Genomic DNA, 12,494 nt, shown 5'->3' with positions numbered 1-12,494 from the left:
CCTCGCTATCTCTCCATCTGTGTCTCGTGTCTCTCTCTGCCGTTATCTTCCTTTCTACGCTATTAACAGGCTCTTGGCCCGCTTGCACCTTGACGCTCGGGCGCCCCCTGGTGGTGCCGTCGTCTGCCCTTCCCCGGCTCCCATGCCCTCTCAGCCCCTAAATTTCCTTTCCTGCCCTCGTCGCGATCAGGTGAGGTAGAAGCAGAAAGGGACGTCTCGGGGGGCTCCGATTCCCCTCCCATCTCTAGAAGGCAGGAATAGGCCTCTGTGTTTCCCTGGACCCACTCTGCTGAGGGCCCCCGCCTGGAAGGAGGGCCTAGAGAGGGTGGCGGGGAGGGAGTTTTGAGGGTAGCAGGGTGGGATTTGGCGTCCTTCCCCGGAATGAGCCGCGGCACAATCTGTCGCTGGGTTTGTTTGCCGAGCTGCCTCCGGAGCGCAGTGGGGCTGGCTCCCGGGTAGCGAAATATCACAAGATGCGGAGACAGACGCTGAGGGGCGGGTGGGCGGCGGACTGACTCAGGTGTGCTGTCATCAGCTCCCCCGGCCCGCGCTCATATGAGAGGGGTGGGGGAACCCCGAGCCCCCACTGCAGGCGGGCACCCGAAGCTAGGAGGGGAGCCCCCATCCCGGGGTGAGCTTCAGGGAAGGGGGTGCCTCTGCCAATAGTCCTGGGCTTCAAGCCTCTTCTTCAGGCCTGGGAGCCCCAGAGGACACCCCCAACTCGGGTGTATCCCAGACGGTCACGAACCCCTCTACTCATACCTTATTATACAGGCGTCGTTTTCCTGTAATTACCTGCGGATTCACCACGTTCCCCACACTAGATTGCCAGCTTTTTGAGGACAGGAGACTCCTCTCATCCATCTTTGTGTCTCCAGCAGGTGCTCCATGAACACTCTGCGACGGATGGATGGTGGCTGGGTGGATGGCTGGTCTCAGTTTACAGGAAATACCACAACGCATTTGGTTTTCCCTGTAGATCGTTCTGACCCCCTTTTCCTCTCCCTGATCACATTTGAAGTCCCCCCACCCCCACCCCTACCTCCAGACAGGTGGGGAATTGGAAAGAGCTCTCCCTGGAGTTTGAAACTCAGAGTTCTCTACGTGACCTTAAGTAAGTTTCTTCTCAGTTTCTTCATCTGTACAGTGGGACTATGCCACTCACGCATAAGACTCTGGTAAATCTCCAGCCACTCAAGCTATGAGAAAGGGCTTCGTAAAATGAAGTTCTGACCAGTGTCTGTGGTGGTAGCTGTTGTCATTACTCTTTTGGTGGTAATTCTTAAGATCTTTTATCCCAGTAGAAGTAGACAGCGTGTGTGAACACGAGTTGAACTTCTGCGGTTAGACGTTTTGCGATCTGAGGGAGTAGGTTGATGGCCAAGGGTAACCGAGGGCTGTGCGATAGGGCATCTAAGTCCATCCCTGGCTGGACACTTGGCGGGGCTGAGGGGCGGGGGAGGGACCGGGTACTGAGTCCTTAGGATTTGGCCACAGAGCTGGCCCGCCCTCTGGTGGCTATGTATGGATCTGCAGCCCCACGGAAAGCCGAGGATCTCCAGAAATGGGCGGGCGGGTGGATAGATTTTCCCCGAGAAGGGGGAGGACCTGGTCTGTGCAGAACAATGGGCTTTGGAAAGGAAGTCATGTTGAAGAAGCATGATGTTGGCACACACGAGAGGAGTCTTGACTTCCTCTATAAGTTCCCACTTCTTAAAGCACCCCTTCTCTCCACGTGACACCCGGAGCTCCTCTTCCCTCTGGGGGACCCCACGTAGTGAGTCCACAGAACTTTTCTCCCCCTATTTGGCAACCTCATGTGTAGGACACCTGGCAGTTCGTGTACCACGTGGGGTTGCTCAATGGTCAGGAGCACAGGCTTTTCAGGTTCATGGTCTGGCTCTGCTGCTCACTAGCTAGATGACCTTTGTCAAGGTGTTTCACTTTTCTAAGCCCCGGTTTTCTCATCCCAAAAATGGAATGCAGGCAATACTGGTTCCCAGCCCATAGGGTTGTTTGAGGATTCAATGAGGTAAAGCATGAAAGAATAGCTGACCCTGTGCTCAATAAACAGTAATAATATTACTGATTTCCTCCTTTAGCTTAACAACACCTGCAGAAATAGATGATGTAATCCAGGGCCAGAAAGCACACTTATGACCTGAGGTCTCATAAGTCGTGAGTGGCAGAGCTGATTCTGGGAGTCAGTTCTTAGTTATAACTTTCTACCCTGCATGTGTCTGACCCCTCTGCTGGCCTCCACTTCTCCACCTTCCCCTGGCACAGACCAGGCTGCCCAGTGTGATGACAACAATCCCCCCACTGAATTAGAAGTCTTGAGTTCTAGCCTGGATGCTGCCTCTGAATGGCTGTGTAACCAGGGATAGGCCTCTCTCTTCTGTGGGCTCAGGTTCCCCGTCACTGAAAGGAACACCTTGGATTTGACTCTCTTAAAAATCTCATAAAGTCATGACTTTGTGCCATCCTTGTTTCTCTGTGGCTCTGGAATTGGAAGCTACCAAAAATGGAGCATCTCAGCTAGATCCCATGGTGCCCCCACCTTCCCAATGCTGAGGGTGTGATGAGGATCCCAGGGAAAGAGCAGAATTTCTAGGGATCCCCCAGACCCGACTCTGGGCTCCTCAACCCTCCCATTGGCCACCAGCCTTGCCCTTGAGCCTGACAGTGACTGAATACTTGGAGGGAGGGGAAAGAGGCTGGCCCTACACTTGTCACCAGAACCTTTCTCTCAGTGAGTTCCATGTCCTACTTTGCTCAGCTTGATGGGGACATGGCTCCTTTCCAGGTCCTTTCTAAAATAGGGAAGAAAACCTAAACTAGATTAGTTGAAAGAGCAAGGGTGTCAGAAGATGCTTTCTCCTTCCCAGCTTAGTTTGTAGAGTCTCTGTCCATTTATATTCTTTACGAAAATAACTAGCATTTATTAACCCCTTCCTTCGTGTTATGAACTTGCTTGTATTGACTCATTTAACATTCAGAGCACCTCTATGGGGGAAGGTCTATTAATACCCCCTTTGTACAGATGGAGCAATAAACTCAGAGAGGTACTACTGCTCTGACATCTAGACAAGAAGGATCTTCGCCTGGGTCCCGTACTTCAGAGGGTTTTGCTATGGTCTTCCTCCAGCCAGCGTCCCTCCATGGGGTGAAAAGTCCCTACGACCAAGGGGATGTGCCCTCTGGGAGCCTGCATTCCCCTTCTAGATGACACTTTGGGAGATCCAGGACACGGGATTCTCTTGCTCAAATGGTCCAAGTGTATTTCCAGGGCCTGTGTGTGCGTCCTCTCCCGCTTACCTTTCGGCCAGTGCGTGCACCTCCTGGCCAAAGGATGGCTGAGGGGCAGCTGTTTGGAGACGGTGTGACTGAAGCTTGGACATGTGGGTGGGATATTCCTATTTAGGTACACGAGACCCCTTGTTGTTTGGAATGGAGCCATGTTTGGCAAGAGAACAGGCGATGGCTGTATTTCTGTATAGACCTCCAAGGAGTCAGGTCATTCATTCTAAACCTGAACCTAGCTTTCCAACATCAGGTTCCGTTGAACAATACAAAAGAGCAATGCCGGTGTGGTAGGAGGCAAGAGGTACCTTATGACTGGTGTAGAGGAGAAAGCTCCCAGCCTATGGTGACAGCTCCTTCATTTGTACCCCAGCCCTACAAATGACCTCATCAAAGGTGACATGGCCAGGGAGCTGTAGAGCCAGGCTCTGAATCCAGGGACATGTGAATACTTCCTTCTTTTATGACGCTCCATGACAGTCTTGACCAAAAGTTAGAATTTTGGCTCCCTAGAGGTGTATTAGAAAGTTGGGTTGTATCTGCTGGAGTTCCCTTCTCAGTGAAAGAGAACCTCATCGCCTCACTATACTGTAAATCTGCTGAGGGCAGGGTCCATGTTTTCTTTAACTTTGTATGACCCATTGAGTCATCTGCCCGACAGATTTTTAAAGGTGCAGTGCAGAATTATTATCTATTGGCACAACAATGTACGGCAGATCTCTAGAACTTACTCATTTTGCATAACTAAAGCTTTGATTGATTCCTTATAGAGACCATGTGAAATGGATATGATTTTTTTTAAATTAGTTTTTCATGACCTTGACTTTTTTTTTTTAACTTTTATTTATTTTAAGTGTGTTATTCCAGGACCCATCTGCTCCAAGTCAAGTAGTTGCTTCAACCTAGTTGTGGAGGGTGCAGCTCACAGTGGCCCATGTGAGGATCGAACCAGCAACCTTGTTGTTAAGAGCACCGCACTCTAATCAACTGAGCTAACCGGCCACTCCATGGATATGATTTTTAATTGCTACTTTATATGTCAGGAAACTGACGTTTCAATGACAGGGGTTAAGGCATTTGCTCAAGTCCCACGGTGGGTAAGTAACAGAGCCCGGATTCAAGTCTAGTCCTGTTTGACCCCAGAGTTCTTCATCTTACCACTCGGGTCCTCGGCTTTACAAATGATGAGGGGTCTATAACGCCAACAGCGCCCTCCTCAATGCCCTGCAAAGTGAGCCTATGAATTTCTTGCCTCTCCAGGGAATGGGGAAAAGAGGCACTCATTCATTATGGGTGAGGGTCTTAATTGGTACCACCACTTTGAAAGACAATTTGACAACAGCTATTAAATTTAAAATGCACATGCTCGCTGACCCCCAAATTCGCTCTTTTAGGAAATTATCCTGCAGTTGTTCTTGTACAGAAAGACATCTGTGGATTTATAGTTAATGCAGCCTTGCTCGTAGCAGCGTATGATATAGTAGACACAACCTAAATATCGTCAGTAGGGGATTAGTTATATAAAGTTTAGTACAGCCATAAACAGCCGTTAAAAAGAATGAAGGTCTGTACCTTCTTATGTGGAAGAACATCAAAGATACTAAGTTGACAAAGCAAGATGCAGAACAATGTAGTAGTATATTACTATTTGTGTCAAAACCCTGTGGGATGAAATATACACATATACTGATACATGCATAGGCAGTCTCTGAAAGGACATAAACAATACAGGTAACAGTAGCTGCCCAGAATTTTGTATTGGAAGGACTCTGATTGAGATGGCAGTGGTGTGGGGTTGTGGTGGTGCTGGTTTTGCCGGAGTGTTTATCCAGCCAGCACACTGTACTGAAGTCTCAGAGTAATTCTAGGGGCTTGGGGGTGTGAGTAGTAGAGCTCTCCCTGCCTCCTTGCCCACACAGCCACCCCAGGCTCTGCCCCAGATCAAAGGAGACTTATTTTTTACTCTGTAACCTTTTGTACTGTTTTTATTTTTTATTTTTAAAAAACACTGTGCATGTATTACCTCTTTAATAATTTAAAATTTAAAATTAAAAAAAGAGGAATGTCCTGCCTCAGGCAAGACCCACCTAAGAAATGGGGACTCCCCAGGCTGCTGGTGGATCCAGGTGAGGGGAGTCGAGATGCCAGATTCCACAGCATGTGCAGGATCTGGGGACCCTCTCTCTTGATCTTTTCTCAGTGAAAGATTTTACCCTCTCCCTTCTCCCACCAGCACCTGGTGATGGCTTCCAAGGCAGGTTGATTTCAGTAGCTTCGCTGAGCCCGAGTTACATCACCTCTCTAGGGCTTTATCTCCCTGTTTGTAAGATGGGGATAATATATACCTCACAGGGTGGTCTTGAAAGTGAAGAAGCTGGTACTGGATGGTACATAGAGATGGGACAGGACAGTGGGGAGACCCCTCTACGACCTTGGCAAAAAGGGAAAAAAAGTTGACTGTGGGAGGTCAAACCTGTGGGAGTAGAAGGAATGCCCTCATCAGTTACAGTGCTTTGGGGTGCAAGTTATAGAACCCCCCACCCACACTGGTGAAGCATGCCTCCATGTCCATGTTCAGGAGGAAAAAGCAAGCCTTTCCCAGTCATGGGATAAAAGTCGTAGATCAAACCCCACTTGAGACAAATAATTGTCCCCTGGAGGATGATATACATCGACTGACTTAAGTGGGATTTCCTGAATCAGTCTCTGGCAAGGAGCATGATACCTCCATGAGTATCTTGGACTCCTCAGGGCAGCCCTGCAGATGGGATCAGACCCTGAGCCACATTATGTACTGCTGAACAGTGGGGAGGGAGAAGAGATGTGTAGGAAGAGGGGTCAACCACAACGACCGACCGTCACGGCCCCCTAGGTCCAGGTAACAGTGTCTTAGCTGGATAGTAAATATAGCTAAAGGAAGGTCATTCATTCATTCATCCAAGGAATCAAGAGATTCATTGATCTCTTTACTGATTTAGTAAATGACAACCGGGGGGCCAAGCACGGGGCCAGGGGCTGAAAGTTTAGCAGTGACTGGCAGCTGTCTGCCAAGTGCTTGTTTCCTGGGGATGGTGATGATGATGGTGGTGGAGGGTGTGAGGATGGTGCTAGGCAGATTCAGAGCCAGGGTTTCCAAATCTCACTCAATGCTCTCATCCCCCGGAGGGAGCTCAGTGCAGTTGCATTCCTCTTTTCCAGCTTAGGAGGGGCTCAGCAGAGGAGGGATGCATTCAAGGACACACAGGGAGAGTGTCTCAGAGCCCAAGGGAGGCTTGTGGGTGAGGGGTGGCCACCCTGTCCTTGGACAAAGATCATAAGGACCTTTGACTCCTAAGCCTCAATTCTGTAGACTTAGTGGGAACTGTGGGGATGGAAGACATTTTTCTCTACCCTTCTAGATTCTTCGGGCTGGTCTAATAATTAAGTTGACATGAGACAGACAAACAAGAGAAAATTACCAAATTTAATTACATACATACATATGGGAACCCCACATACATACGAGGTTCAGAGTCAGAAAGTTAAAATGGGGTATTTACAGCATTTTGAGCCAAGGATGAAGTAAGGAACCCAGGGCTTCAGAAGGGAGGAAGCAGGACAAGAAGAAGAGCAGAGGTCCAGCAGTTAGAAGTTTTCCATGTCCTACAGATAGCTCACAAACAGTTATTTCTGGTGATAACTCTTATTATGGGCAAGGCCACCAATTTAAATTCTTTAAGGGAAAGGTGAAAGTTTCTCATGAGCCCACAGGGTCTCCACTGCCTTCAGCTCAGAGTAATCCACGTGTCAAAGTGGCACAACGTGAGGAGGCCTGTTCTGAACCCCTTCAGGGCAAAGCCCTCCCAGATACACCGGGCCAGGGTGTCCTGTGTGTGTGTCTTCTGCTGATGCTCACTGCCCCTTCCTGCCAGCTGTCTCCTGTCCTGGCTGAGAGGGGAAGGGTTCTGTGCTTACTGTATTGCGCTCTTTAGGAAAAGTCCCAAGGCATTTTTGTTCTTGCCATTTTCTTGAAGTTCCCTGTCTTGAGGCCTCAGGATAAGTGACTCAGGACTAGGTCAAAAGTAGCCCCGACTTTGCTTCTGTCTCAAAAGTGTTTGTTAAGCCAGTGCTCCCACGAGTGGCCCCAAGCAACCCCAGTCTTGCCTCAGGATTAGTTTCCAGCCTCCCAGGCACTCCCCCCAGGTGTGAGGCAGCCTTAATCCCAACTCCTGTATGATCATTTTCACTCCAGAGTCTTGTAACCTGCCCTAGATCCTTCACAGCTCTGGGCCCTCCCAGTCCCCAATCACAGGGAACCTGCAGACGCCCCAGATCCTGAGTGTTCCCAATCCGTCAGCATGACCAGGTGTCGACAGAGCCACACACAGAGCTCAGTGGGGTCAGTTCCCTCCAGTTGCCCTTTCCAGACACCAGCCCTGCTTCTTGGAGCCCCTTTTGTCAGCATTCCTCCAATCCCATCACTTGCTTTGGACCTCTTTGTTTTCAGATTTGTCTCCAGGTCTCTCCTTCCCACCTTAATAGGGCTTAAAGGCTGACCCTCGGGGGAAAACTATGATGAGCCCCGACTCTGAAGTGCTCAAGTTGTAGGATGAGGCAGGTCAGTTACAAGTAGCCCCAGCAGCCACAGTGGATGGAGGGCAGCGAGGGCTGGAGGAGACCTGTGAGGGAGGCAAGAGCACAGGCAGCGTCCTTACCCCTCAGTGCAGGCCCTACGGCTGCCCTGGCTCCCTGGCTTGGACAGATGGAAAGGAGGGTCTGTGGCTGACTTGTAAGACTGCGCAGAAAATACACTCAGCCTGGTCTGCTCTTCCAGAAGCCTCAGGCCTCCAATTGCAAAATGGAGTCTGGGTGTCACTGCCCCACCCCTGCCTCTCTCCGCTACTCAGGAGATGGGCCTGAGCCCAGTCACTTAGTCTGAGCCCAGATACCTATCAGGTGTGGGCTGATGAACAGCTGATAACATCGCTGCAGTTACAAGCGGGGAGATAGCGGCTTCTTCCTGGAGACTCTGAAGCCTAACCGTTCCCCAAGGGCTCTGTCTGTATTCCTCCTGGCTGGTGGGGCAGGTGATCAGGGAGCGTCTGGGGAAGTGCCGTGTGTGGCAAATTGTAGAGAACAGTGTAAATACGCGTGAGTGTTCTCTCTCTTCCTTTTCCTCCACCAGGAAGCAGCACCCCACAGCCCCTGTTCAGCTATGAGGGATGGAAACAGGCTGGGAAAGGGCTACACGTTGGTGCCGTCCTCTCCTCCACAGGTACGTCCGTGTTAAGGGAATTATGGTCATTTCAAGCTGTGCAGACTCTTACGATGACCTTCAAGAGCTTTCTTGCAGAGCCTCTAGTGCCTAAAAGACTCAGCCTCTCAAGACGGGATGGCTGCGCTTGGTCTGTTCACACCAGGAGAGGGCGGCTGAGTTGTGTTTGGGATGTGGGAAAGTATTATGAAAACAGAGCAGTGCCAATTCCTAGCAGTTCCCAAAGGAATGATCCGTGAAAGTGGGAAACCAGTAAGCTCGTTGGCATCGAAAAACCGAAAGCAATTCAATTTCAGAGATTGTTAACCTACCTTCCAACACCGTGACTACGATGGAGCTTTGTCTAAATCCCACGGTCAGGGTCACTTTTGGAACTGGCATTAGCTTTTTCAAGTCTCAGAGAAGTAACATTAAAGTTGGGTGTTCTTTCTCCTTGAAAACGTTGGTTTTAGGGTGAATTCAGGAATGACTGACTATGTAGAATGGGGAGCACATTCAAGAAGAAATGGGGCTCAGGCCAGAGTTTTCCCCCAGCATGGTACCTGAACTGTGTCAAAATCATCAGATATGTGTGAGGGTGGAGCCCAGGAACCTGCATTTCATTTTAAATGAAGGTATAACATACATATAATAAAGGGCACGAACCCTAAGTGCATAGTCCGGTGAATTTTTACATATGAATAAGGCTGTGTAACTTCCATCCAGATCAAGTTGTACATACTTCAAAGGCACCCCAAAGGCTGTTCATGCCTGTAGATGTCTTTTGGTGAATATATGCACCTACTTCTCTGGGGCAAATACCTAGGGTGGAACGGCATGATCATAGGGTAGGTGTGGTGGCTTTGTAGGAAGTACCAGCTTGGCTAGGCTGCATTCCCTTTCTCAAGTGTTTCTGATTAGGGTGGGCCACGTGGGGCTCGAGGGCAGAAGAGAAGCAGCAGCCATTTTTGTGACTCAGACACCTCGTGGCTAATCAACTGCCTCGCGATATTGGCAAGAAGCAGCTGGTTCCTCCTTTGGCTTCTCCTGCCCGCACCCCCTCCCCAGACAAGTGTGTGTTTGTTCAATTTGGTGGTAAAAAATCCTGGCTTCTGCAAAACACTCCCATCATCAGTGACAGAGGCAAGAAAAACTGACATGAGTTTCAAGGATTCAGTTTATCCTGGTGGGGTTCTAGGGAGGCTTGTGGGGTCCAGCCTGTTCTTCCCCCCCCTTCCGCCTCCCTCTCCTCCACTCCAGTTCAAACTGGCCTATTCTTGATCTCCATAAGTTCCATTCACTTTCACTCCTCACTGCCTGAGCTGAGGAAGTTGGGAAGCAAAGACATCCGTCGCCTTGTGAGACTGTTGAACCAGCTCAATCCCCTGCCAGATCCATACAAACAGTGGCTCTGCTCCCCTGGTTGAACCTGGCTAGTATTGTAGGTGTTTGTTTAACTGAATTCGAAACTGCCAAACACGTTTCCAAAGTGGCTATTCCTACTTTCTCCCTCCAGTTGTTCTGCATCCTTAGACCTAGTTATTTCCATCCTTTAAAATTTTACCCACCTGAAACTGATAATTTTTGTTTTGTTTTGTTACCCATCGGGTGGGTGCAGATCTGCATTTTTAAACAAGCTCTCCTTGGGGTTTTTGCGAAGGATAACAGATAAGAAGCTGGTTTGAGGAAAGACCACGGCACTTGAAGGAAGCCAGTTTGATTTGGAATTATATCTTCACCACTTTCTGGCTGTATGATCTTCGTTGACTTTTCATCTCCCTGGGCTTCAGTTTTTTCATCTATAAATGAATTATTAATCATCACTAACAAGTATTGAGTGCTCACCAGATGCCAGACACTGTTCTAAGCACTTTATGCATATTAACTCATTGAATTCTTTTGAAAAATGATGAGGTGGGTGCTAGTATTATCTTCAATTTTGAGATCAGGAAACGACCTACTGGCATTCAAACCCAGGCAGTCTGGCTTCCACGTTTTCACCGTCTGCCATCCCTCCACTGCAAGTGTGGGGACAGAACCAGGAATGCGGTTTCCAGGCCCTCGCCCTCCATGGAAAGGTGCTCACTCGGGTAGTAAATGGCCATCAACTGTGATTGGATGGCCATCAGCTGTGGCTAGTTGGCCATCAGCTGCAACTAGTGACCCATTGGCCACTAATATAACTGCCATGGATACACTAGCAGAAAAATGGGGGCCAGCAAGAAGATGGTGGCTGAGCAAGCAAGCAGCGGAGTGTGGATTGCGGACTGCAGAGGCGGATTGCAGCTAGCAAATGGGGAGCCTGTCCGTTGGCAGAAAAGCGGATAGCAGGTCACATGGCGTGTGAATCCAGCCTCCAGTGAGACCATAGTGGTATGACTCCCCTACCTATGGCTCCGTGGGTGTTCCTATTTGGCCTCACCATATCCTGTGTTCTTGCGTGGGGAGCAGGACCAGAGACTCCGCATGCCGCCCTGCATGACAAATGGCCCAGCGAGCAGGGTCTCCCGCAGGACAGCAAGGCAGTGTGAAGATGAAATGATAACATGGGGGTGAAGGCTCTGCCCAGGGCGGTCCAGCTACTACATACTGATTCTCCTTCAGTGGATCCTGATGGGAAATTGCCTTTCAGGTCTATCAAATATGCAGAAATTAATCTAAACAAAAAGCAAACAAAAAGGCCAACCACCGTCATGATACATGCAGCCAGAAAGGATCTTCATAGGATCTAGAAAAAGCGGGCGTTATCCAGAGAAGAGGACACCCATATGGCCCCTGCTTTGGCTATTTCAGCCTCTTGGCAGGTAGCAGGCTTCACAGAGGGGTGTCAGGATTCACCTAAGTGTCAACCCTTCAATTCCCTTGACTCTGACTTTGTACTGAACAAAGAACCTCCTGGTATTGATTTCCTTTCCCCAAAGTCAATCCTTCCTGAAAGAGATTGTGCTGGCCAGTCAACCTCAGGATTCCTGTCTGCTGGGTGGTTTCATTTCTCAGTGTAAATTAAGAAATTGCATTTCAGGTTTATCAATCAGTCTCTTGTGAGTTTGTTTGCTGTAGGTCATTTCCCTAATCACAACAGCTGAGCTCTCACGGGGAAGCTGGGGAGGAAACACCGTCATGGTAGTATAAGAGATGCCCAACGTGTGGTATGGAAAGCTATGCTGTGAGACCAAAGAGGACAGAGAGAGTGACACCGTGCTAAGGTCTGGCTGCCTGCTGCTTTAAAAAGTTAGAAATCGAGGGACCAGGTTGGTAGAAAGAAAAGCAGGTTTATTCAGAATGCCGGCACTCTGGGAGGGTGGTGGGCTCCTGTCCAAAGGCCATCTCCCTGTTCCTAAACCAGTCAGAAGGTTTGTAGGTACACAAGAACAACAAGGGAGAAGGGGAGTCGGTCAGGCAGGTCCCAGGGCTGACATCGCTTCCTGGGGTCTGGTCTGTTTTAAGATAATGTTATCTCCGGACTCTGGACTCTCGGACTCTGCCTGGGGCTTTATGCGTCACCAGTAAAACTGCAAGGGAGTTGCAAATTGGATTCTGGTGTCCGGGTGCCTGAGGATTAAGAAATTGTTCTTTGCAGGTTAGGACTCTGCTAATTAAATGGATTAATGAGGTACGGGTAGCCTTGAGAAAGGGAACAAAACAGAGTTTTAAGTTAATCAGTGAGGGGAGAAACAGAGAAAACAGCTGAATATCAGGGGAGATCTAACTAAACTAGCTAGGTGTACCTACAGATGGCTAGATAGTGAGCTATGAGGTGAATCAAACTGCAAGCTGGGTAAGTCTAAATGCGTTATTGATTCCCCAAATTTCACCTTTACAAGAGGACTTCTGTGTGGGGGTGGGGAGGATCAAAGAAGGCTTCCTGGAGGAGGATGGCATGGGCACAGGAAGAGGGACATATAGCGTGGAAGTGTAGCTAAAGCACAGGCTCTGGAGTCTGCCTTCGTTGGCTAGA

The 12,494-nt window shown here is 49.3% G+C and overlaps 1 long non-coding RNA gene across 1 annotated transcript; it reads left to right on the top strand.

The window, feature by feature from the left end:
* Positions 1-1,500: 1,500 nt before the first annotated feature.
* Positions 1,501-11,540, top strand: LOC141572465 (uncharacterized). The gene is made up of 3 exons (XR_012497815.2): positions 1,501-4,400; positions 8,468-8,557; positions 10,155-11,540. It is a non-coding gene; the product is annotated as an uncharacterized LOC141572465 (long non-coding RNA).
* The last annotated feature ends 954 nt before the right edge of the window (positions 11,541-12,494 follow it).

Source organism: Rhinolophus sinicus, chromosome 14 (genome assembly GCF_057876585.1).
Source record: "Rhinolophus sinicus isolate RSI-liver-muscle chromosome 14, RSI-T2T, whole genome shotgun sequence".
In the NCBI taxonomy this organism is placed as follows: Eukaryota; Metazoa; Chordata; class Mammalia; order Chiroptera; family Rhinolophidae; genus Rhinolophus; species Rhinolophus sinicus.
The sequence above is the reverse complement of the archived record's forward strand: the minus strand, read 5'-3'. Positions and strand labels throughout refer to the sequence as shown.